Source organism: Aphelocoma coerulescens, chromosome 7 (assembly GCF_041296385.1).
Source record: "Aphelocoma coerulescens isolate FSJ_1873_10779 chromosome 7, UR_Acoe_1.0, whole genome shotgun sequence".
Classification (NCBI taxonomy): domain Eukaryota; kingdom Metazoa; phylum Chordata; class Aves; order Passeriformes; family Corvidae; genus Aphelocoma; species Aphelocoma coerulescens.
In genome coordinates this window covers 29,169,745-29,194,704 of record NC_091021.1, presented here as the reverse complement: position 1 = coordinate 29,194,704, position 24,960 = coordinate 29,169,745, and the positions used below count along the sequence as shown (strand labels likewise).

Here is a 24,960-nt window from a genome sequence, read left to right as displayed (position 1 = left end):
TCCTTCATCACAAAACTGCTTCCACCACCCTTCTCCTTATGTGAGTGAAAAGCCAACTTGCCTCAATGAATCAAACAGTGAAAAGGGCAGAGAGGACTTTCTGTAGGAGACATCCAGATCTTCCCTAATGCAGGGCCTTCCATTTCATTGCCAAGTCACAAATGGGATAACTGCAGTTCAAGAGGGAATGTGGCTACAAAATGCTACATTTCCCTAAGGTAGCAGGAAGAACTTTTTGTGACATTTCAGATTTGTTGTTGGGAAATGTCTCAACCTGTGAAATTGTAGCTAATCTGTCTACAAATTTGAAACCACATTCTCCCCAAGAACATTGATCTGTCTGCATCAGTTCCAATGGGCCTCTTTCTTAAGAGATGAAAGTCTTGGTGACTTCGCCGCAACCATTGTAAGTGAGGCTACAATAAAGTTTCTGCTCTAAGCCCTTATTTCAGTACTCATCTGAAAATCTGCAAAATGGAGGGCTGAAATCTAAACTAGTTGGCCTCTGCCTATGGATAAAAATATGTGTTTGAAAGTGCTTTATATTTTGATTGAGAAGGCTAAAAAAGTTTTATTTTAAAAATATTTTTTCTCCTGATCTTTTAGTTTAAACAGCCTTGCAGCCAAAGTGGGCAAGATTTGAAAGTCAATTGGTTTTGATTTGAATTATTAGCATCTGAATATCACAAACTGAGTAGGTACAGTATGTTTTTTAGTTAAGTTCATTAAAAACTTCCAAGTATGGAAGGCCACTGTATCAACTGAGCGTGGTGAACTTCTTAAATCCTCAGAATGGCTTTCCAGGTCATGAGTTTCAAATACTACAACAGAACTACAATCTGCAGAGCAGATACTCAGTTTTATCAGCATATTCACATTCCCACTACATTGAGAATTTTGTTTTCCAAACCAGACACTGCAAGTCACATTATCAAGACATTGGTCATCATGTAAGCAAATGGAGAAAGGAATATTAATACTTTCAAAACCTACTCACATTTAGACTCAGACTATGCAGCTTGCTGGACATAACAGTTTGTTGTATAAGTGGGTCCCTGTAAAGCTTCTTAATTTAGCTTTTTAAAGGAAAATTAGAGTAGGACAGGATACTGGAAAGACAGTAATGGGAACTTGCAGTTTTGAGCTCATCCTTCAGCTGAATTGCCTAAGGTAGGATATGAAGTCAGCAGATAAGCTGTCAACAGTCCTGAATTCACTTTCCATTAAAATGTGTTTTTTCTAGAGAGTGCTTAGTGAGATGTCTGATGTGCTGAACAACATGTCTTTAAATTAAAGCTTAAGGCTAATTGTAAAGGTACCTGTAATTCCCAGGGAAAAAAATAAAAATCCCACTTGTATTTACCAAGGAAGTTTTCAGTCCCTCAGATAATATGTATCTACGAGCACCATAAAGGTGTTCAGTGCTAGGTTTTACACTTCCAGTCTCGAGGCAAAAGTAATATACAATAAATACAGTCGCTAGGCTCAGAGCTTGAGTTAGAAGAGGGGAAAAGCAATTTTTGATGTAGTGTAAACCTCCTAATGGTGTTGTTAAAAAACTAATTTTTCACTGCTCTTTTTATTTGCCAACAAATAGGTGACTGCTAGGTGCTGTATATCTTACCTCAGTGTGGATGCTTACTGGGCAACAAGAAGTGTCTCAGTTTAACATTCCCTTCCTCCTAGTATATCATTGTGTTAACACAACTTTTATGTTTCACAAGTCTTTGTCTGCAAGGAGGGAACTTTCTACGTTTGTGAGACTCAGTGGGAGTACTCAGGCCTGCCTTTATGAAGTGTGATGACATTTGCTGACTTTGCCATGTCGAGTGACATATGAAGATTGGCCCCTGGCTTCAGGGGGGAAACAACTGTATAGCGCTTGTCTGTAGGCTTCAGATGCAATTCTCTGAAAATAAAGCAGTTGTCCCAATTTAAGCTCATTTCATTTCTTTCCAGAGAAGTTAAATACACTCATTCTGGTGACAGTGTCAAGTCATCCCTATATATTATTCTATTTGCTTCATTACGGCATCTTTTCTCCAGGGAGCTCATTTGTATTCTCTTGCTTTAAGGTCATCTGACTCTTAGTTTGTGTCATGGATTTAAATTCGACTTATCTTTAGTATAAATTAAAATGTTACTGTCACCATCAGACTGAGCCCGGAAACCACAACTGTGGCTATTTAGAAGTCTATTTTAAATTCAGGAAAAAAGCCATATACCTAAATATTTTATGGCTAATTGCCATTTGGCTTCAGATCTAGATCTCAATATTCAGGATAATGCTTACTATTGCTATTGCTGCATGCCATTGCTTCTGTATTTGCTGATACTGTGCTTAGAAATTTATTTTTCCTCTTTTGAGGAAACGGCACCATCTAGAAGGGCAGTTTGGCCTCCACTCGGGGTCAGGCATTTGAATCAGCATAAAGATAGTCTGCTGCATATATTTTGACTGATTTTTTCATGACAACTCTGCTTCTTCCCTTGCAGTGCTATAGGGAAATAAAAACTTGTAGTAGGCCAGTATAGTGATTGTCTGAACATATGTGTCCAGCTCTAAATTCCAGCATAATTTAAAATTTTTGCCACTGATATATGCACTTTCAGTGTGTGTGAAATGGTCTGGTTATCTACAGCAGAAATAATTTTCTAACGAGACTGCTACTAGTGTGGAATCATGGTCCAGACATCAAGTGTGGGTCAATGTTGTTGCCTAGCCTCCAGACAACGATTTTCCTCTAGATCACCTTCTAAAACATCTACCAGGAAAGCTTATCTGAATGCCCAAAACAGCTTAAGCTCAAGCATGTCTGTGCAGACATTTCAGCCAGAAACAGACTGACCTGTGTGCAAATGCAGGCTAACACAGCCTGCTCTGGTTAGGCTGCAAAACTACCATGCTATCTGCAATTTGGGGGACTGTTTGGATAGCCCGACTCACAAAAAGCCTGGGTTTGGTCCCTCCCCAGAGAGCTCTGCTCTACACTTGCAGGTCCTCATTTCCCCCAGAGCCCAGCTGTACCTGTTACTCTGCCTCCTTCTGCCCCATAGCCCAAAGCCCTCCCATCCCTCTGAGTCCTGTCCTCTTCCCTGCAGCGTGTTTCCACTCTCTTGAACTCTCCCCCATCCCTCTCCGTGCTCTGCACCGCTGAGTTTGAAGGCAGCAAAGGCGGCCTCTCTTCCCTGCAAGCAGTGGGAGCCCCTTCTCCCTACAAGCAGTTGGGAGCCCCTTCTCCCTACACTGCTCGCCTCCCCGCCAGCTCCCGGAACGCCTGTGCCAGAGCCGCTGCTGGCCTGACTGGCCGGGCAGGCTGCTCACACGAGTGCAACAGAAACCACACGGGGTGCAGGTCCCCGCTCACGGGGTGCAGGTCCCCGGCTCACGGGGTGCAGGTCCCCGCTCACGGGGTGCAGGTCCCCGCTCACGGGGTGCCGGCCCCGGCTCACGGGGTGCACGTCCCCGGCTCACGGGGTGCCGGCCCCGGCTCACGGGGTGCACGTCCCCGGCTCACGGGGTGCCGGCCCCGGCTCACGGGGTGCAGGTCCCCGCTCACGGGGTGCCGGCCCCGGCTCACGGGGTGCAGGTCCCCGCTCACGGGGTGCCCCCGCGGTCCGGCGGCTCCGCGCCGGGGAGCGGCGCGAGCGGGGCCGGCGCTCCGGGAGGCACCAGCAGCACCTAGCGGTGACAGCCGCGCCGAGCGCCCGCTCCGCCGAGCGCCCCTCTCCGCCTCAGCCACCAGCGGCCGCGGCTCTTCCCCCTGCGGAAAGGGCGTTTCTCCAGCGGCCGTGGCTCTGGAGAGGGTTATAGTTCAACACCTCTGCGAGCAACTGAGTCATGCCACGACCTCGGCCTCCACCAAGCCCAGAATAGGAACCCGGTACATCCTCGCCTTTGGAGACTGGAAACAAATTGTTTGATACAGATCACTTCACATGCAATGCCCTGACTTTTCCCATGACATTTGTCTCTTTTTCATAGAATTGTAACTGTAGTGCTTTTCGTCACAAGCCCTTTACTTAAAGGATTTGAGTAGTTTCCCTGTCTGGCCAGTGATTTCCCAAATACCATACTGTGTAAAGGCACTGTCAGGATCTGATTGTCCATGGAAATATTACAAAACTTTTATTTATGTGCACATTTTATTAGTGAGTTTTTGAGCAATGCGTACACACTCATGACCAACAGAACTACTCCCAGCCTTGTGGAGGAAAGAGCAAAACAGTAGCAGGGAAATGATAGAAGATTTTAGGGTAAACAATCTTTTTTTTTTTTTTTTTTTTTTTTTTTTTAATAGAAAAGTACCATCCATTATATCTTTAAATGTTGACAGACATTTATGTGGTCTTATGCCACTTATTGTTCAGTGCTCAGTGCTGCATCTGGAAGTCTTAGGAGGAGGAAAGGTTGAGGTGTCTTCTGGAAATTACATGTGTAATTGTGGCATTTGGTGAGGTGTTCTATCCCTGAGGCTTAGATAACCAAATGACTCACTCCACAGTAAAACTGAAAAAGAAGGCAAATAGTGTCCCAGCACAGAGCACAACCTTCACTGTGTTCTGCTTTGCTCGCCCAGGCTGCTGCACATCATTATTTAAAATTCAATCCACTAAATTGAAAGATATCATCCTGTATGTTAGGGAAATGGAGGGACAGTTATTTACTATTCACATGTAAATTAAGACAATATTCTAAGAAGATACTATCACAAAAAAAAACTCAGCTAGAGGGTAGTTTTTTTCAGTTTTAGGAAAGATGGGGAAGAAAAAAGAGGCACAGATACGATGCCGCTGTGAATGGGGCAGTTTGCTCAGCACTTTCCAGACTATGCCTGACTCAAGCCTTCTTCCAGAGTTTGAGTTTTGGGCAGAATACATACCTACATTGCAACTATTTTGTATCCTTTACCTGTCCTATGCTTTCCAGTGTGTTTTAAAATGGAAAGCAGATAAAAAATGTTATGCATATAAATAATGTATTGACTGTTTCATTCAAGGTATCAAAAATGCATTGCTGCATGAGCAGATGTAGTGATATAGTTCTTTGATTAAGGAAGAACTGAGAAATTATGAACAGGCAAACAATTACATGTTGTATAATGATCATCTCGGTGGATCTATGCAGTTACTTCTCTGAAATGCGAATTGGGAGCACACCCACTGCCACCACAATTGGCTGTCATAGCACTGATGAGCCATCATACAATTACACTGTTTTTATATAGCTACAACATACTGTCAACATGAATGACAGGATCAGTTTACAGAGGGAAAAAAAACCAACCTCATTATGTATGCACACATACATATGCAAAGCCATCAGTGCAGGCCATTCTATCTGAGGATTCAGCTGATAAATAACTGAGGCTCCTATCTGGCGATTTTTAAATGTCACTAGACCAGCCCAGATGTGTTTTTATCCTTTGACTGCCGGGTTGCTTGTCCATCAGCAGGGTCCATCCTATGGCTTTATGCGGTTGTCGCTAACAGCGTTCAGGCGTTGTGCATCACCGCGGGGACAGCGCGGCACATCAGCCTTCCCAAACCCACGTTTGATGCAGCCCCCCCGGCCTCGCAGCGATTCCCCGCGGGCGGCCCCCGGGCAGCGGTGGGGCCGCGGAGGGACAGCGCTGCTTCTCCCGTGTGCTCCGCGCCGCGTACGCTCCTTTCGTCGCGGATTTTCCGCCGCTGTCTGCTCTTCGGCGTGAGAAAACTGCCGCTTCCCTCCCCGGCTTCATCTCGACCCTATTAGCCCCCGGCGAACAAGGGGACATCGCAACGGGGAGACGCTGACACAGCCCCGGGCCCGAGTGAGGGGCTCAGTCACGGGCAGGAGACCGCGCTCGGCCCGGCCGGGCGGTGTGTCCGGGCGGCTGCACGGGAGCCCGGAGCCCCGCGGCGCCACTCAGAGCCCCAGCGCAGCCGCTTCCCCGCTCCCCTCTCCCATCACAGCCACAGCAACGCAGCCGGCCCTGCCCCTTCCAGCAGGGAGGGAAGAGGCTGGATTTAAACACAAACATCGCTCCGCCGCTCGGTGGATTATTTTCGCTCTTTTCTAGTGCCTCACCTTCACCCTCAGCCCTCCCCACGCCGGCGGCACTTGAACCTGCCCGCCTGAAAAGTGTGCCATCCCCCCTCCCCGACCCCCTCCTCTCCGGGCCGGCTCCGCCAGTCCCCCTCCGCAGGGCCGGGCCGGGGAGAGCCGCTGTGCTCCGCGGGACCCCTCGCCGGCCCAGGGAGGCCGGCTGCGACCAGCGGGGAAGGCGGCGAGGGCGATTCGCTTGCTAGAGAAATGCCCTGTTGAACTTTGAATATATTAGTTGACATCAGTGCGAGTTGGGGCTGCCAGCGCCTAGCTCCCTCCTCCTTCCCTACCTCCTCCTCCTCCGCCTCCTTCTCCTCCTCCCCTCGGTCTCCGATGGAAAGAGTTGAAGCCGTGCTGATAGGAGCCGCCTGGAAGAGACAGCGGAGCGCCCGGGAGGACTTCGGTCCCAACTCCGGCCGCACCGCGGGGCCGCTGCCCGCCGCCGCTCGCATGGCCCGCGGCGGCACTCCCTGAGCGCCGGGCTGGGCAGACCCGCCGCTCCGCTCCCGTGCTCGCCCCGAGCCGAGCCGAGCCGAGCCTAGCCGCGCCGCGCCGAGCCGAGCCCAGCCCCGCCGAGCCGAGCCCAGCCGCGCCGCGGCTGCCCCCGCTCCTGCGGCAGCCGGAGCGCGATGTGCCGGTGAGCCCCGCACCGGGAGCCCGGCGGCCACCCTGTAAGCGCAGCGCGGCGGCGGCCCGGGGGGCGGGCGGCGGGACGGGCCGGGGGGCGCGCAAACTTCCCAACTTGGCGGGGTCGGGGCGAGCGGGCGGCGCTGGGAAGGGGATCCGGGGAGTTGGGAACCCCCGGGCTGCTGCGCATCTCCAACGCCCCCGGCGCAGCACCCGGTGATGGGGGGCCGGGGGCAGCCTGCGCGGCGTGGGGGTGTGTTTGTGCCCGGCGCTCGGGGCGCCGTCCTCCTGCCCGCCGGGGAGGCAAAGGGGCTATTTTTTTTTTGTAGCTGTGTTCGCAGTCCGGCAGCGCTGGAGAGCACGCTAGCTCGGAGGTGGCAGTGGAGGTGGGTTTTTTTCCTCCTCTCCTCGCCACCTTCCCAGCTCTTCCTAAACCCGCTGAGGGGGGCTGTGGCGGGAGCGAAGGGGTGCAGTGGTGGGAAGCCGGATAGCCTAGACGAAGGGATATTAATGATTTTTGTTTTTCAGATGGTAATTTGTCTTTGTGGTAGGGGTGGCCCATTAAATTTCAGCTCACGTCCTGATGGAGATCAAAAGCGAAGGGGAGAGGGAGAGGGAAGCAAAGAGCCTTGTGCTGCTCCTTAGCTCCGCGCATTGTTAGAAACTTATGGGGAGTGTATGGGAGGGTAGGATTTCCAGAAACAACCTTTGTCGATCCAGCTCCAATATCCACACCAAAGTTGGAGACCTGTATTTTCCAGCACTACCATCTGCTCCTGATGCTGCCCAGGAGCACGCTTACTGTTACGCCTCAGAGGAAACAAACAAAAGGTGTGCTTGCCAAGTCGGTCCTGAACCTGTCTCTTCATGGGCTTTTAGGTGGAGCACAAATATCGAGGAGTATCTATGTCCTAAAGGTTCACTGTCCTCTGTTGGCTCAGTTTAGACTCATAGATAATTTCCTGTCCTTAGAAAAGGTCTCCAGACATGGTAGATGCCAGGTCCTGTTTTGCTGGGGTTTTTTTTCCTAACTTATTTATCTATTTCTGCTTGGGGTTTACACTTCTTTTTTCCCATTTCTTTTTTCTTCAAACTATTTATGTATGGATATATATTGGTTAGGAATCGTAGTAAAGTTTCGTTTTTTGTTGTGCAAGTGTTCCCTCTCATTACAGAAAATACTTCTTCTCATAAATTATAGTCTGAGCTGCAAGAGGTTTGATGTCTTTGCCTCTGGATGGGTTCAGTGGTAGACTAAGACCCCAAGCTGACTGCACTGTGAACAAAATAGAAACCAACTAAGCTAGAAGTTATAATGGGCTTTGATTCTTACTGCTACTTGAGATCAGTAGAGACCCCAGGTGAGCAAAGGCAAGGAGGAGGAGTGAGGGTAGCTGTAACAAACTACTCATACAGAGAAGTACTCTTTTGGTTATACATCTGATTTGTACACACCCAAGGCAGAAAACTGGTCATAACTGCAGAGAAAGTGGCAGTGACAAGAAAAATCCTGCTTTAACCAGATTTTTAACAGAGATTTAGTTTTTAAACAGACACTTGAATCAACCATATCTTTCATTTTTTCTCCTTTTGCACTAAAACTTTTCTGATTGGATTGGATGATAAGTAGACTCTGCATTAGGCAATAGTAGGGAATCTCTGTGTTTTATGTTATGCCTCTTGCATTTTCAGTGAAGTCTAGGCAAGTTGTTCTGTTTTTCTCTCGATCTTGCTTTCTTTCCTTAAAGAGGCCAAGTTTTTGTCCTCCCCTGCCAGGGACATGCTAATCCTGAAGTCATGGGGGAGAGAGAGATCCCACCCTTCAGAATATAGATATTTGCTTTGTTCATCCCCCAGCCTGTGAGGCTGATGGAATTGGCAGTGGCTGCCCTCTGTGACCTCCCTCTCTTCCTGCAAAAAGCTGGGGCAACCAGGGAAGAGAAAATGTGCAAACTCCAGCAAGTGAAAAAGCACAACCCCAGAGGACAAAAGGCTTGAACAGAGAGGTGCGGGGGACGAGGTTCTGCATAGAAAATAACTTTTAGCAAGCTGGCCTTGATCAGTTCACATTGACTGGAAATGATGGCATGGGGATGGGTTCAGTAGGAATGTGGGTAGCCTAACAGAAGCTTGATACAAGTGGTGCAGTGGAATTTTAGTTGCTTTGCAGTAAGATGAAAAAGTTCCCAGACAAAATGGTCATCCACTGTGATTGCCCTTTATTCTCCAGGCCGACAGCTGACCTGGGTGACCATACCCCCAGACTATAAACTCTTTTCCTCTTACCTTGTAGTCAGTTGTAAAAGTGCTGCTTGACTTGGGGTGAGACATGATAGGGCCCTGTTGGAGGGAAAGTTCCTGGAGAGCAGGCTCACTCTGATATTAAACATAGCCCGAACAATAGATTTCTATTTTAGTCAGGATGAATAATCATGCGAACAGACATACTAGGGTTAAATAAGACCATCTGCGTGAATATATCTTCCTGAAAACAAATAGATGCCGGGCAAAGTTTCAGTGTGCAGCCGGGGCTGTTGCCTTGCTGTTCGGCAAAAGGGGGCAGTATCCAACAGTGTCAGGGAGCGATCCGCCGCTGCCGCCTCCCTGTCTCGAGCGCTGGCTGGTTCGTGCTCTATCAACTGGGATCTGGGAATTTAAGGTGTTATCCGGTAGCCCATATTCAGGTGATTCCTTGTAAAGACATCAGAGAGCTTAATTGACTGTCTAAAAGATGCAAGATCAAAGCTGTAATTGTTTTACTTTGTGGTTGCATCACTTCCATATGCTGGTGAACGATTGGAAATTAAGGACAATGCTGTATGATTGCAAAGCTAGTTTTGTTCACGTTTAGTAGGCTAACAGCAGTAACCTTACCCTGTTTTTACTGTACTGATTTTAGGGAAAGCATGATGAAGCCCTAGCTTTGGATTGCTGTTGGTATAAATGCCCTCCAAGGAATTGTCATCACTGTTTTCTGTAGTAAGAAAACCAACATTTTCTTCTCTAAATTTAACTTTCTTTGAGAACTCGTTTGTTTACAGCCTAGAGAAATATATTGATCCATCTCATAAAATATTGGTTTTAGAATGCACTTAAAAGCCTTTTCACCTTTCATTTATCTATATGCCTGGATTATTAGATTAGCATTTCTTAATTCATTTTTTACTGGGAGCCATGGGCAATTTCACTGAGGGTCTGTCGTTGGAAAGCCATGCACTGGACTCCAGCTTTGTAAGGTCTCCTAACTGTCACCACTGCCTTCATGACAAGAGCTGCAGCATCGGGGGCAGACCAGTCCCAGGAGAGGGGATGTGCTGAGGAATAGGGAGTCAGTCATTGTAATGTGAAGGTGTTCCACTTCTGGGGTAGTGCCGAGATTCAGAGTTTAGGTGCAGTCCAGTGTGAAGTCTTCAACTGGATTTGCCTTGCTGGAGATCATGCCCATGAGATCCTTTCTAGTATAAAACTGAAAAAAGGAAATTTAATTACCTGCAGAGAGTGGTGGAGGCAATTCAGAATGGTTCTCTAGGGGTAAAATTCATTGGTGTTCGTTGTGTAGCGGCTGTGTAAGTACCAAATCACACTGAGATCGCAAAGTCAGTCTTAAGTGATGAACTTTCCTTTTATGGACTGAATACTGTGAAGGAAGGTGAACTGCCACAATTTTGGGCTGGATCCTTGTGATCTAGTCCAGGAGACAAACCGTGGCATATTTCACTATCCCAGCCTTGAAATGGGCTGTGTCTGGGTGTTGTTGCTTCTGAGGATCAAGTCAACAGCTCTTTGTTATTGCTCTGTTACTCAAGGAACCAGAAGTCAACTCACTGAAAGCAGTATGTCAGATAGTTTTATTGCAGGGATTGTTTCTCTTGCTTTTAGACTGCTGACTTGTCCAGTGTGCCCAGTATCAGGACTTATCCCATCTCTGTCCATGGTGGCAATTTCCATTAGTTTCACTGGGAGCTGAGTGTGAGGCTGTGACAGCTCTTTGAGCCTGAAACTTGTGTGGACAGTGCTTTGCTTGCTGGAGATTATTCTTCAAGCACAGTTTACCTCAGTATTTATTTCACCACTCTTCTCATTGTTGTCCAAAAAAAAAAAAAATACTGCATGACAGCAGTTATTTCTTACCCCAGGCTCAAACCATGTGAGCAAAGTGCAGCAGAGCTCTGACAGCACAACTGTGACTTTCAGCACGCAGGGTCTCCTTGACTACAGCGCCGCGACTCCCTAAGTTACCTCTGCTTCAGAACTCATATAAAGCACAATTTTTTAAGGTCCACAAAAAATCACTCAAAGTGATTTTCCGAAGATGAGTATATCAGTAGTAATATTCCAGAAGCATTACTGTTATCAAAAATGTATCTACAAACCAAGCAGGTTTGTTTTGTTTCCGAATGTAATAACTTGGAGAGGTAATTTGCATGTGAAGGATGTTACCAAGTTACAAAGTATGACTCTGAATTGGTGGCAGGGCTATTCATGTGCTTGTAATTAAACATATACCAAAGCACTGTGCTGGTTAAGGACTGGTGTGTCTTTATTTGCTTCTTAGTGAGCTCTAAATGAGACAATAAGCAAACATGCTGATTACTAGTTTTAATCTCCAAATCAATTGTGAACACCTTGGGTGTTTATAAATCATATGTGTAATTTCACTGGTGTTCAGAAAGGGGTCATTTGTGGAGAGAGCACAGAATATTTTCTTCCCAGAAGCTGCTGTGAAGGAGCTTGATCTTACAAGGTGCTGCATGTTCTTCATTGTTGTTAACACGTCTCTGGGAAACAGCACCCAGCACGACCAGACCCTGATAAACACAAACTGTAGCAGTGTCTGACCCCTGTGGCTTTGTTGAGCAGGCAAAATGCTTATGGGCTTGTTAGTCTAGATAACATACTCCCTATTAGGCTGTTGCTGCAAGTCAAATAAATTGCAGAGGGCCAGTTTCAAAGGTTTGACTTTATCCATGGTGCAGCAACACGTGGCAGCCAGGATGTAGCAACCTGCAGAGAAGAACCCCAGTCATCAGTTTTATTTCTGCCAGATATTGTGCTGCACTCAAAAGCTTCATCATAACTTCAGACCCATGAGGCAAAACCATTGTGTAATTGGGAATATCATGGGAGGATATGGTGATGCTGAATGGATCCTCCAGTAGCCTTGAACCCTCTGTGCTATGGAGGACATACTCTGATGCTGGATACTCTCAGATATTAAGCAGAGATGCCATCTGCAGTCCTGCAGAACAGCCCAGCTAAGTCCTGCATAGATGATCTAAAAGCCTTTTGCAGTTTAAGGGTTTGTGACTTCTGAAGTTTGTATATTTTGCAGATTGTTTGTGCCATAGTCTTCAAAAACTGTTAGCTTTTAAGACAAGCAGATGGCTTTAACAAAATACATTTGCTGGCACCTGGAACAGGTGGATCTGGAATCAATTTATGCAGTGTAATTTTTTCCACACCCCTTTTGGAATAATTTTATACCCTGGAGCCACCTAAGGTGCTTATTATGTAGCCAATAGGGAACAGCTTCTGTCTGACTACATAAGATTTTACACATCTTTTATAGCTAATGCCTAGATTGAAATGCAAAATTTAGTGCTGGGAGTGCATGTGAATTTGTGAAACTCCCTGGAGAAAATGTGGGTGCATGTATCAGTGAATGAATTATGCTTCTCCACAGACAGAGAGAGCTTTTTTTTAGTGGTAACAAATGTCCTGTGTTCAGTGTTTGTCATTTTAAAAGCAGTATTTTTCATTTCAAGTGCAAACCTTGTGCAAACCTTGTGCAGGTTACTGATTTAGAGTGAAAATGAAAAAAATAGCTTCAATTTTATTTGAAAGGATAACAGAATGAAAATTTCTTATGTGGTAGGAAAGTGTCCTGACTCAGAGATCAAATTGGTGGTTCCAAAATATGGCTGTGACAGTTATGACTAGTTTTTTGGGAAAGAAGCAGATCCTGCCTGTCTGCTCAAAGGGCAGGAAACAAACTTCCATGAGAGCTTGGCTGCATCCTCATTCTTGCAGCAGAATCAGGGACAACAAGCTTACCCAGCTGTGTGGATTCATAGTAACTTCAAAGGGGTTTTGAGTGGGTGCTGTGGAACCATCTGCACGACCCAGCGGTAGGATTAGGAACTAAACCTGGGAATACTTTGGGGCCCGCCTCGTAGGGAAAGAGGAGGCTGACTACGGATGGCCTGTTGGGCAGGTTTAATTGCTTTGCTGTGTTGCCTGGCCACGTGGAAGTTGTTTAGCCTGCTGTTTCAACTAAAGGTTGCTTATTTATCTCCTGTGGTGCTGTTTTACAGCACATCAAAGATTAGGGGCAAAAAATAAGGCAAACAAGGAAAGGGTAAGAAGTTTACTCCAGAAAACTCAGTTTGACAGGGTAATATAGTAAATTCAAGAACGCAGAAAGAGATGCTTTTGGAGCCTGTATATATATGACACATGGAAGGAAAAACTGGCTAGGTCTCAGAAGTTTGTTAGAGTGATTACAGATCCCCCTGCCCTGCCTCACGTTCCTTTCTCTGCTCTCCCTTCCCGATTGAAGACGATTGTCTGCCAGAAGGAGATTTTCCGACACATGGTTTGGACAGGGCAATCAGTCTATATTTATAAAACACTTAATATTTCACTCTCTGACCTTTTTTTGGGGTCCACTCCACATATGAAGGGCATTTTCATTAGAAACACAAAGCTGAGACTTAGTTTCTGCCTGTGTCCGATGTGCTCTTCCAGTCAAGAGCTTTTAGTTGTAATTGTAGCTTGTAACCACCTACTTAAAATAAAAGACAACAGGCATAGGAATATCATTAGTGGCTTGTGGTAGGATAAAGATAAATACTTACTCAACTTGAGCAAAATAGGAGTTTGCACTGTAACCATGTGCTGTTCCAATACTGACAAAGGATGAGGTGAAGTTACACATAATATGAAAAATTTCACAGTTCCTGCTTCGTGAGGATAATCAAGTGATATAATAGTACAACTTCGCCTTATTTCCATTTTAACGTCCATGCTCAGTAGTCAGAAGTAATAATCATCAGGGACAGAAAGTGAGGCATAAAAGGACTGTGGCCTGGAGAATTTTGTACTCATCTGGTAAAGATATCATGCATAATGATGCAGATGGGTGCCAGGTAGGGTTGACAGCGACTGAAATCTGTGCAAATTAAACTTTGAGGTCTGTGAAAAGCTGGTCTTATGTGACTTGCTCAAGGTCAGAGTGTGTTAGTGGCAGAGGCAAGGGTACAAGTCCTGAAAACACTTACTCAAATATTTAATTCTATATGTGTAGTTAAATCCTATGAATGAAATGTTTCATCTTGTTGCTTTCCTGCATCAAAGCCCTAAACTTGTGCCTTACAAGACTATGCATTTATCTCCATGCTAGACATTGCCAGTAGGTAACTTGATCATGTAAATCCTTTACTGATCTAAACAGTTCAGTGTAAGTTAGTGTGACTACAGTTTGAGAAAATAAGTACCCTGCTTGCGTGTGCACTATTGATCCCAACATTTTCAAGATGAACCAGGGATTAATCCTCTATTTTGTGTTTTCATATGCATACCAGACATGCATCTATACAGGTTGAAATAAAACAAAAACAAGTGATTAACATCTTTAAAATTTAACATTTCCCCCCTTAACCAACAGAAATTGTTCCCAAGAGAGTAATTTACTATATACTTTCTGTATTTGCCTAGGACTGTACATCAGGAATACAAAACATGATTTTGCTAATGCTATGTGTTCCCTCTAATGAGTCTTTGAAATATTAAACCAGCTTATATTTGGAATGAGTTTTGCACACCTCCTTGTCTATGGTAGCTTTGCAAATCCAGGCTTCACTGTTTTGCCTCAGAGAATTATGAGTTTATTATACTCCTGGAATGCTAATAGCACTTCATTTTTCTCCTAAATTTCTTCTTCATATTTATTTATTGATTCTTCATTTGAGCACAGTTTCACAGATAATGATGGCACTACTGAGAATAGCTGGTGTGAGTTAATTTTAAGAAGGCTGAAGTTACAATGCCGTCCTTTTTTGCCAAAAATTTCTCTGCAAAATTCATAAGCCAAGGCATCCAAAATACTAAATTAGTTAAGATGATTGGATAAGATTACTGCCAGTGCTATATTTCATTCCTGGTTTCATCAAAACAAAGCACATCAAGGCTGACAAGTCTAAATTGAATTTTTCATTGAAAACTCATGGGTAGATTTGAAGATGATGTGCTTTGGGCAAGCAGTCTTTGGTCATTTGGTCTTTACTCAAATGGAGTACTCACACTGACCTGTGAGAGAACACACGTGAACAGGGTTTTTAGCATTTCACCCTTTAGCTTGCATTTTACTTTTGATTCCTGGGATTCTTCCCCATCTGGTTCCTCCTCCCATGGTTGTGGACTCCAGAAAGGTGCTTCCAGTCATTTTTTCTGCCTTCCCTGAAGGCACAGAACTTCCCTGAGGCGATTCATGTTCAAGCTGGTCAACCATTCTAAACAAACATCCAATTTTGATATAAATATTCAAGAAGGAAGAGAACATCGTGCAGTTCTTGGTTAAGTGTTTAAAATTCAGCAACTCTTGTGATTGTATTGCCTCTTAGTTGCTAGGTTCTTGGTCCTGTTATGCCCTTATCCAAAGAGGAGAACATCACATTTTCTTGCTGTGGAAGTACTCATAAACTGCAGTCAAGTCATCTCTTCATTTTTCTGTGATATTTCACTATGATACTGGATTTTCCAATGTTTTTTCAACCATTATTGCTTGATGGCTCTTCTCTGAAGTTGCTAAGCATGCTACTGGCCAAAGAAGCCAGTAGTACTGACAGCTACAAAGGTTTGGGAGAACTGGAACAGCAGAGGTTGTAGAGCAGAACCTAGCAGATAGACAGCAGGAGATAAGGACTGTAAAGCTGGAAGGCAGAAAAAAGGGATAGTGGTATAGGAAGCCCTTGGCATCAGGAGCCTGGTGTGTTACAAGCCTGATGAAGAACTGGAGTAGCTGCAGTGGCAAAAGGCAACAGCAGGTTTTGACTGGCAGAGGAGGATGGCTTGGAGCTGGGTGGGAATTGCAGCAGCAGCACTGCTTGTAAATGAGAGCAGTATTGTATCAGGGGAACTCTGCAGGGAAATGTCAAAAACATCTGTTTGCACTTTGCCTGGGCATAACCAGACTCTCATTCAGGAGCACTATGATGCAGGCAAGGAGAAAGGAGACACTTTAAACTAACTGAGGGCAGAGTTCAGGTAGAATTTCTAGTGACAAAGACATTCCATTCTTGCAAGTGTAAGATCTGAGCCTGCAGAATCAAACTCACTTTTGCAATCTGTACAAATTCATGAAGATGTTACTAATTTCAGTAAAATGACCTGTGGGTGAGAGCTTACTGGCCTGAGTTCTTGATTGCTAACACAAGGCAAGCAGTTAAATTATTTGCAAAAGTTATACTAGTATAGGGTTCGGCTGCACTAACCTTAACTGTGATCCTTGTGGTTTGAGAGGACTCGAATCGTCCCATAAGTAGTACAGTTTCTGGTTTTAGTTTGGAAAGATGTTATCATTTAATGAAAATGCTTTGTTTTCTGGCAGCCTACTCTGCTATCCATTTACAAAGTTCTCAGAGGGCTTGAATGTCCATGAAAAGTTCAAGAGCCCAATTCTACTCACAGATAGACGAGTGCTGCCTCAGTGAAGAGCTCCAGTTGTGCTTGACTAAGGACTGTAATAGGAGCTCAAAAAATCAAAGACAAGTTTGTACCTATGGAACCAGATTGCATAGGGATGGTATTGGTCCAGAGGCACTCTCCAAAATGAGGTCTGCAAGATTATGCTGTTGCAAAACCCAGCACCAAGAGAAGCATTTTTAGTTTTAATTAAAAAAAAAAAACGTGAAACCACATGATCTCTATTTCTGCTGAATTTTAGGCTTCCACATGTTTAAGCATAAGATGCAGAAGTAATTGATTAGAAACAGAAGTAAAATAATGAGGCTTGCTTTTTTTTTCCTTTCCCAAGCTGATTCAACTGAGGAAGGAAAAAAAAACTTCTGAAGATTTTACGTGAGTTGAGTAAGACTTTTCTCCACAAATAGACCAAATGAACTACTGAAGTGCTTCAGTGAAGTTATCACAACAGCCTTGAGCCAGTGGGATTATTTCCATGGCAGATTTCTACCTGATAGAAATGGGTTTAAATTAATAGTATTAAAAATTGGAAATAATCTGATACATGTAGTTCTAATGGTCTAAAATATTTGTCGAAGAGACAAGAGCCTGACACTGCAACAAGAGACATCAGTAGGAAGAGTTCAATTTATGCAAGTTAAAATTTGATTTTTCATCTTAAAAAAAAAAACCAAAAGTTCACATTTTGCAATTCTTATTCAATGAATATTTGGTTTCGAAATTGGCGTACTACCTGAGTCAGAGCTGCAGGAGATGGCCCCATGTTTTCAACCTGACAGTGCCTCTTTAAAATGCTGTGTAATTTAGGCATCTCCTATTTGTTTTGAATAGCAGAGCTAGCATGTCTGTCAGTCACAAAGACTTGATAGACATGATTAGAAGTCAGGAGATCAGGAAAAATGAGTCTTACCACAGCCAGCTCTCCCCAGTGAAGGAGTGGCTGGGTGGCATATTTACAATTTAGGTGTAACTGAAAGCTTTTTTAGAAATGTGCTTTGTAGACTGCGTTGAAATGGTGTTTTCTATTACGACCAGTTTCTGGAACAGATTATCATGATTGTAGGAAGCACTTCAAAGCAGACTGATGTAGGAAGATCTTTCACCAAAAACTTCATCTTCTCTGTAAAACAGAAATCTACAAATGTGTCTGCAATCTGTGTTGTTTCAGCTACAACAGCATTTATTTGATAGAAATGGTCTGCTCTTAATTTCCAAAGTACTACAAAGCTCTTTTTATTTTGCTGGCCCCTCCATTTCAAAAAGGGGTTCAAAGGTTATGTTTCCTTTCTCCCATATCCTTCTAAATTTCTCTTTGGTATTTTTTAAAGGCTAAGATTTAAAGATTATAATGAAATACTGAGCTGCATCTGATAAAGTCAGATGCTAATTTAATATATTGGTGGCCAAACTTTCATAAGAGAGACTGTAACACATTGCCTAGTCCATTCCCCCAGCTCAAACAGCATCAACCAAACCTCCATCATTCAGCTGAACACATGCTCAGCTGAACTCAACAGTAGCTAAACCATGGTAGGACCTGGAAATGCCCTTAAAATATATTAATTTCTGAATTTTCGCACACAAGACTAGTGATATTCCATTTCATCAAGACTGCTAAAAACCTTACTTGTAGGCTTACGTCTGTATCTTTGAGAATTGAAGTCTTCTGCTTACTAACAAACACAGGACCAAATGTGAAAAGCCATCTTTCTGGTTGAGGTAAGACCAGGTGGTAACAGCACATTGAACTGTGGTGGGATGCCAGCAAATTATTCTTGGTTTTCAAGGATGTTGAAAAGAGAGGAAGCTTGTGCAGAAAATGAAAGGCAGCGGTAAGAACAAAGACAAGAATCAATTAGAACTGTCTTGCTCCACTATATTTAGTAGCACATGCAGAGGACAGGAAGAATTTACAAAAAAAGTCATTGTTGTTTTGTGTAATATAGTATTATATTATTACAGTATCCAGCTGTAATATAACACACCCATTGCATTGTCCTTTACGAGTCTTACGTGAACAAATTAAGTGAACAGGGAAGAAGATGAGACAAAGAGAAGTCAAATCTCTTGTCTAAGCTTATAGAGGGAGGCAGTGAAAGACAGTCCTGCAGCTACAAACATTTTTTTTTTTGTGTTTGATACCAGAAATATGATGGATTCTTTATGTTAAAGCAGGGCCTTGAAATAGTTTCTGTACATTCTGGGAAATTATTTTTTCCTATAAAGCAAGGCCGAATGCTCTTGTAGGATATATTATGAATACTTATGGTAAGTGTTAAAAAATAAAGTTTTTATATCCACAGTGTCATTAAATGAACAATTCTGACAATTCAGAAGACAATTTATTTATAAAATGTGGTGAGTAAATGAAGTTATCTTATGCAGAGGATTTATTCTGGTTCTTTCTGAAAAAGTACAGATTACACTCAAATAAGCTTCTAAAGCAGGCAACTCTGTGAACACTTCCTTACAATTTCTTTTCTCCAACATAGAAAATTAATAGCCAAGCACCAGTTTTGTCTGTATTTTTAGGGAGCATAAATTAATCTACTTAATATGTAGTGTGTTTCTTGCACTTCCACATAATTAAATAATATTTGTTCTTAGAAACTATTCATCCTGTGTAAACCTGCTTCCTGAGTAAATATTTCTTTAATTACTAGAACAAATAGATTGTGGAATTTGGAGTCGATTATCACAGCGTTTCTTTCCCTGATGTGTGCTTCAGATGTGCACAGCAGAGAGGTCTCCTAAACACAGCCAGGAAACACAGCAACCAGCTTTTTTGCAGTTTGAAAATAAATACATCTTATGAATACTTCACACCTACAGAACCCTTCATTTGGGGATTACAAAGTGCTTTTCCATGCTTTGTGGGTATTATTTATTTCCATTTTAGGGAAGGATAAAGTGAAATGGAAAGAGAGAGACTAGGGCCCATATGCAACATCCCCATGTTGTATTAATACAGATAGCTGTACTAAAATGTATATGGTTGTATGCTACTTGTGTAGAACAGCCGAGGACATAGCTTTTCCTACAGGCTAATGATGTACAGCCTCTGATTTTGGATGTCTGGTAGTGCATTTCTGGTCTCAGGGGTCCTAAAACCTCAAAGCAGATGGAAGTCATGGAGAGCTAGAGACACTAGGGATCTCAGAACCGTGCCTCTCCAGCAAGGCATGTCATTGTCAGATTTGTCTGCTAGGGTTCAGTGGCTTATGAGCAGGGTGTGCAGTTAGTGGCAGAGCTGAGAGAGGAGTGCAGGGGTCCAGTTTCCTGGACTTGCTGTGCCTGAACAGAACAATTTAGTCCCAAATGCATATCCTTGTCTTCACTGCATAACTCATCTAGGAGGTTGGAAGCTCTATGTGAACAGTACAACAGCAAAGCCATGTGCCTGTCCTCAGTGTCTCTGTGCTTGCCTCTGGGAAGGTGTGTGTATATGTGGGTGTCACTGTTTCCCAGGATTTTTTATGTTGAGACTGTATAGGAGCAATTCCCCAGAATTATGGGAATAATGGGAGAAATATATTTCCTGTGGGAGGAGTGTTTAAGAGTTGTCAGCATCTTCATGTTTCTTAACTGCAGGGTAAGGAGTTTCTGATAGGGGAGGGTAGATTTTGAGCTCTGACTTTCTCTTGCTGAGTTAATTAACCAGAGTTTAAAGCACTTCCTCTCCTGAGCTGGAGTTTCTTATGTGGGAAAGACAGGTAAGAAGCCATAGCCAAATGAGATCCCCAATTAAGGATGCAGGTGAACAAGGCTTGTAAATGACTATCTTGAGTCTGAGCAGAAGACTGTGTCTGCCAGTAAAATACTGTTTGGATATACCCTTAATGAAAAGAAAGGGTTTCCTGTGGAGTCAGCAGCCAAAACATCCTTCCTGCTGTTAGAGTGCAGCATGTCACATGTGCTGAGCCTCCTCCTGGCTTTTCTTCAGGATTACAGAGAATGGAGTAGGCATTTGGAGGAGACTTTGGAATATCAGAGCTGAGAGGGGCAATGGGATGCTGCATGATACCATGTTATTTGGAACAGTTCTCGGCACCAGCTTGTCTTTGGATGGGTTAAATTCAGAAAACCATCACCATTCACACATGTACTTACAAAAGTTGTGTCTTCTGACAGTTGCTGTTTTCTTTTTTCCTCGCTGGAGCTTTTAGATGTAGCTGAACCTGGTCAGATGATGGACTGTGAAGGAACAAATATGTCACTTAAACAAAAACCACTTTAGCACCTAATAGGTTGAGAGTTTTATTTCTCTGTGCACATTAGCTCTGAAAGCTCACTGTTCCTTCATGGCTCTCGAGGGCTCTAGTTTAACAGCAAAGGTGGCAAGTGTCCAAGTAAGTACCTGGATGTTGGTAGTGCTAATACAGCCTGTGCCTTGTCAGCTATCACAGCTGGGTGTGCCTATCTGTGCAGTGGTTGCATCTCCTGCCTGTGGTAGAATGGTAACTAAATAGTGCCTTTAATGTGGTTTAGTGGAATCCTCTCAACCACAAAAAGATGCTCAGACTGTGCAATACAGTATCCGCTCAGGGAGTTAATAGGAATTACCTACTGCAATTTTGATTTACATCCTGGATTACTGGGCAATAATTTCCTTTTTGCAGGAAGTTCTAATTGACGCAGAGGTCAGATGGTGCTGGGACAGGAAGTTTAGACCAGCTCCAGGAGGATGTCTGATGAGTGCTCTCTGCCTCAGCTTTCCACAGTGAACGAGCACTAAAGTACATGTAGTCTGTTTTGTTCATTGAGATCAAAAGTTCTTTGGGGATGAGACGTTACTCCGTGGATTACAACTTGTGCAGTGCCACTCATGTGGAACCTCTACCTGTCTCTGCAACTCATACAGCAGTGGGAATCCATCTGAAATCCAAGCACCTTGTGGTTTAAATGCTTTCTCTGTGTTTTCAGATAGCAATCTCTTTAGCTCTTTGAGGCATTTAATGAAAATTGTTTTAACAGGGCCACAGCGTCACAGAGAGCATTGTGTGTGTTTTCATGCTGGGGGGGTTGCAACCATACAGTACAGCTGGAGCTGGAGCATTTTATTGTGCTGTGACAGGTAGCATCGATTTTACAGTTAGGTGAGACTGATTTCAAATGTTCCCTTATTGAGTTTATTGGCACCTACAACTAAGAGTGTTAAAAGGTTAAATGGTATGTACATTACACTGCACACAGCCCCAAAATTTGTTTAGAGAACAAAACAGTAGTCTCTTGTGACTGGTCCCTTCACATCTTCTCTGTGCCTCTTGTGGAGAACATTTCTGGCTGAAAATTGAATTGAAGTAAGGGCAAAATGGACTCTTGAGCTGAACATTGATGGAAGACTTGGAGAACACTTGAAATATCTGGGAATGACCTGGCATTCATAGCTAGCATCAAGTCCTGTCACATGCTTACTCTGAATATGAACATGTTTCATGAACACTCCATGGTTCATTACTCAGCCCTAGTCCAAAGCAAATAGTACTTCACAGGGATATTGTAAGGCTTTGGTAACTGGGATTTGTAAAGCTCTGGGAACACTTAGGCTGGGCCACCTATAGAATCGCAAGTATTAATATTGGTTGCATTCAAGTAATTTGGTATAAATGTTACCTGCTTGGTAACGGTTAGAAAGGGGCATGAATTGACTGAGAAAGAGAGATGTGTGCTGTGATTGCTTAAATGCAAACCTGGGAATTGGTGAGTTTTAACTTCTAAATTCATCTCTACCGGCAGCTCACTCAATGCCTTGGGCAAACACTGGGAAGTCAGTATCAGGTTTCTCTGTTGAAGTAATAATGCTTAAGGAAAAGAAAGAAGACAGACAGCATTTTCTAGAGTTGTAAGAATTAATCAAGTATTGTTTTAGAGGATTGCCTAAAAAGTTCTATGTATTTTAAATGGTTTCTAATCCCTGTATATTAGTTATATGCATAGGAAATAATTAGTCTGAAGTGCAGCTCCCATTTGGTGATTTCTGTTTGAAATGACCCTTTCTTTCGTCAAAACAGCAGAAAGGACAGATATGTGCTATTAAAAACAAGATGTTCTAGTTCAAACTGGCAGCATTATCTCTGAAACCAGCCCTGCTGGAGCAGTGCTTTCAGAAAAAGTAGATTCCCACCAGTTAGCTGCTGCTAAGTCTTTCACTTAATTCCCCGAATTATTTGCAGAACAGCTGGCATTAGCCACCCTTACTTCCTTTGATGCGAGAAGTTTGCATCTCCTGTTCTTAAATTCCTCCACATCTGTGCTCCCAGTAACAAGTAGTGATCAGTGGTGAGTCACTTTGACACACTGAGTGTCTAGTGTTGGCTTTGCTCCTAGTGACATGTGCCAGCCTGGGTGGAAAAAAAAAGGAAATTAAAGAAACATAGACCCTAAAGGCATGATAACTTTAATTATTTCCCTTCACCTCTTCCCAAAGTGGAAATCCAGCTTGTACATGGAGTTCACGAACTAGAAACAAGCTGCTGATTCTGTGGCTGCTATTGGCGATGAGCCTCCAAACCTCAGCATTCAAATTGAAAGCCAGACCTGGTGCATTAAGGCTTGCATGCTAGCTTTCACTGTTGAGCTTCCTTTCAGGACTAAGAGATTACAAAGGAGTTGCCAAAGCTCTCTTATCTGTGTTCCATGTTCCTGTGATTCCCTAGGTAACTTCACTTTGAAGTGGGCTGCAAACGAAGATGCTCCCCATTCTCTCCTCTCCAAGTGTACATCCAATGGCCACTGAAGTTTCCATCAGCTTGATTAGTTGGCACCAGCTCTGATGTTTCTGAAATGCTGAGAGCAAATTGTCTTCACAGACTACCCCTCTAAAAGTTACTCAAGAAGTTACTGTATTGCTCCTCCTGAATTTGAAACCTATGCATTGGCTATGAACTTCCAGCTATGGACCTGATCCAAAGACCACTGACATAAAAGGCAGAGAGTGTCATAAAATTCCTTCCATTGGCTTTGGGTCAGGCTGTGTTTTGAAGATACTTGTCTTCCAACCTGAACCAAGTATTCTTGGGGACTGTGCACATCTTCACTGTTTCAGAAGTTTTTTCATTTCACTCCTACTGGCATGCCCAGTTCACAGTTCCTCTCATTTAGAATGGCTTGTGGTCTGTAGAAGCAGGTTGGTTTTCATTACTGCATCCGACATGGATGACTACCAAGATTGTATTTTAATAGAAGGTAGAATAGATCAATGTTGTACAATTGAAGTTAGAGCCAACAGAATATTTTACTTTTAAACTAGTGAGTCTACCAAAGCCAGTATTTTTTTAAGTGGAACAGGGACTGTACATCTGTTGCAGTACAGCTGCAATACACATCGTTAAGGGCAGGGTGTCCTCTCCAGGGCCTGGGTGTAGCACTTTATATGCTGTCCACCTGCGAGGGACTGTTTTCACTTGGCTGCACTGAACTGTGGTCATGGTTGAAAATAAGCAGATTTGTTATTTAATACCTTTGGCAGTCTGACAGGGAGTTTTAGTAAAAAATAAAGAGCACGCTTGGTTGGCATCCTGTTCCCATCAGGAAGAACTTGTGTAACAACCGATCCCTGTGCTTGTCCACTTCTACTAGGGTGTTATACCTGCTGGAGAGAGAAGGACTTCTAGGGTGTTGCTGTTTGGTGAAACCAGTCTGAGAAGGATAATCACAGTCACTGCTTCTCAGAAAGAGCCTTTTGGCTCTGGCTGCCCCCTTTGGTCAGGGGTTTGAGGATAGTGTTTCTCAGCCTAGATGATGCATGGAAATGCTGCTGTGTTGGCTTCTTAGAGGTTGTGGATCTGTTTGCTGAATGCAGGAGGGCAGGTCTGCCATTTTTCTGTCAGAAATCCCCCCAAGAGCAAGAGAAAACTTCAGCTGAATTGCCTCTCTTACAGGCTAGTAAATTATGTGGATCTTTTGGATGGAAATGGGCTGAGCTCCAACCTTTCTCATGCTGTTTGCCCTGTAACCTCTGTTCCTTTCCTGATTCCCATCTGCATTGTCAGAAATGGGCAAGCTCCCATCTGCTGCTGACTGGGCTGCTGCTGACAGGATTGCTGCCCTCCCGTCAGGGCAAAGCCCTTCCCTCTGCCCAGTCCCTGCAGGCTGCAGTGCTGGGATGTTGTCCTTTGCTTTCATCCTCAGACCTGTACCTAATCCAGTGATTACACTTGTTTGTGTTTCACCAGAAAACCTCCCCATCTGTCTGGAGGGCTGGTCAGGGTGGTAAGGGAGCGAGGAGTTTTCAGCTACTCCAACCTTGGGCTGAAGTACAGACTTTTAATGACATTTTCTCCTGAATGTTAACGTAAGCTGTTTATGAAGCCAAGAATGTGTCTCTTCATGCCACTCGAACACTTTACTGAGGGTGAGGGCACGATTAGTCATTCAGCAGGCAAACATCTGGTGCTTTTGTGTGCCCCGCAGCTCTTCCTAGTTGGGAGGCCTCACCTCGGCCTGGCTAAGCCAGGAATGTGTTACCACAGGCATTTTAATTTTATGCTTTTAACCACCATCATAAATGAGCAAGGAGTAAACCTTGGTTTCTCAAGTGGTCT

The 24,960-nt window shown here is 43.9% G+C and overlaps 1 protein-coding gene across 1 annotated transcript in view; it reads left to right on the top strand.

The window, feature by feature from the left end:
• The first annotated feature begins 6,439 nt into the window (after positions 1-6,439).
• The window catches only part of SEMA5B (semaphorin 5B), a 272,778-nt gene continuing 254,257 nt past the window's right edge, over positions 6,440-24,960 (top strand). The window contains exon 1 of the mRNA XM_069021071.1: positions 6,440-6,759. The gene's annotated coding sequence lies outside the window, so the exon portion shown is untranslated. The remainder of the gene's footprint in view (positions 6,760-24,960) is intronic.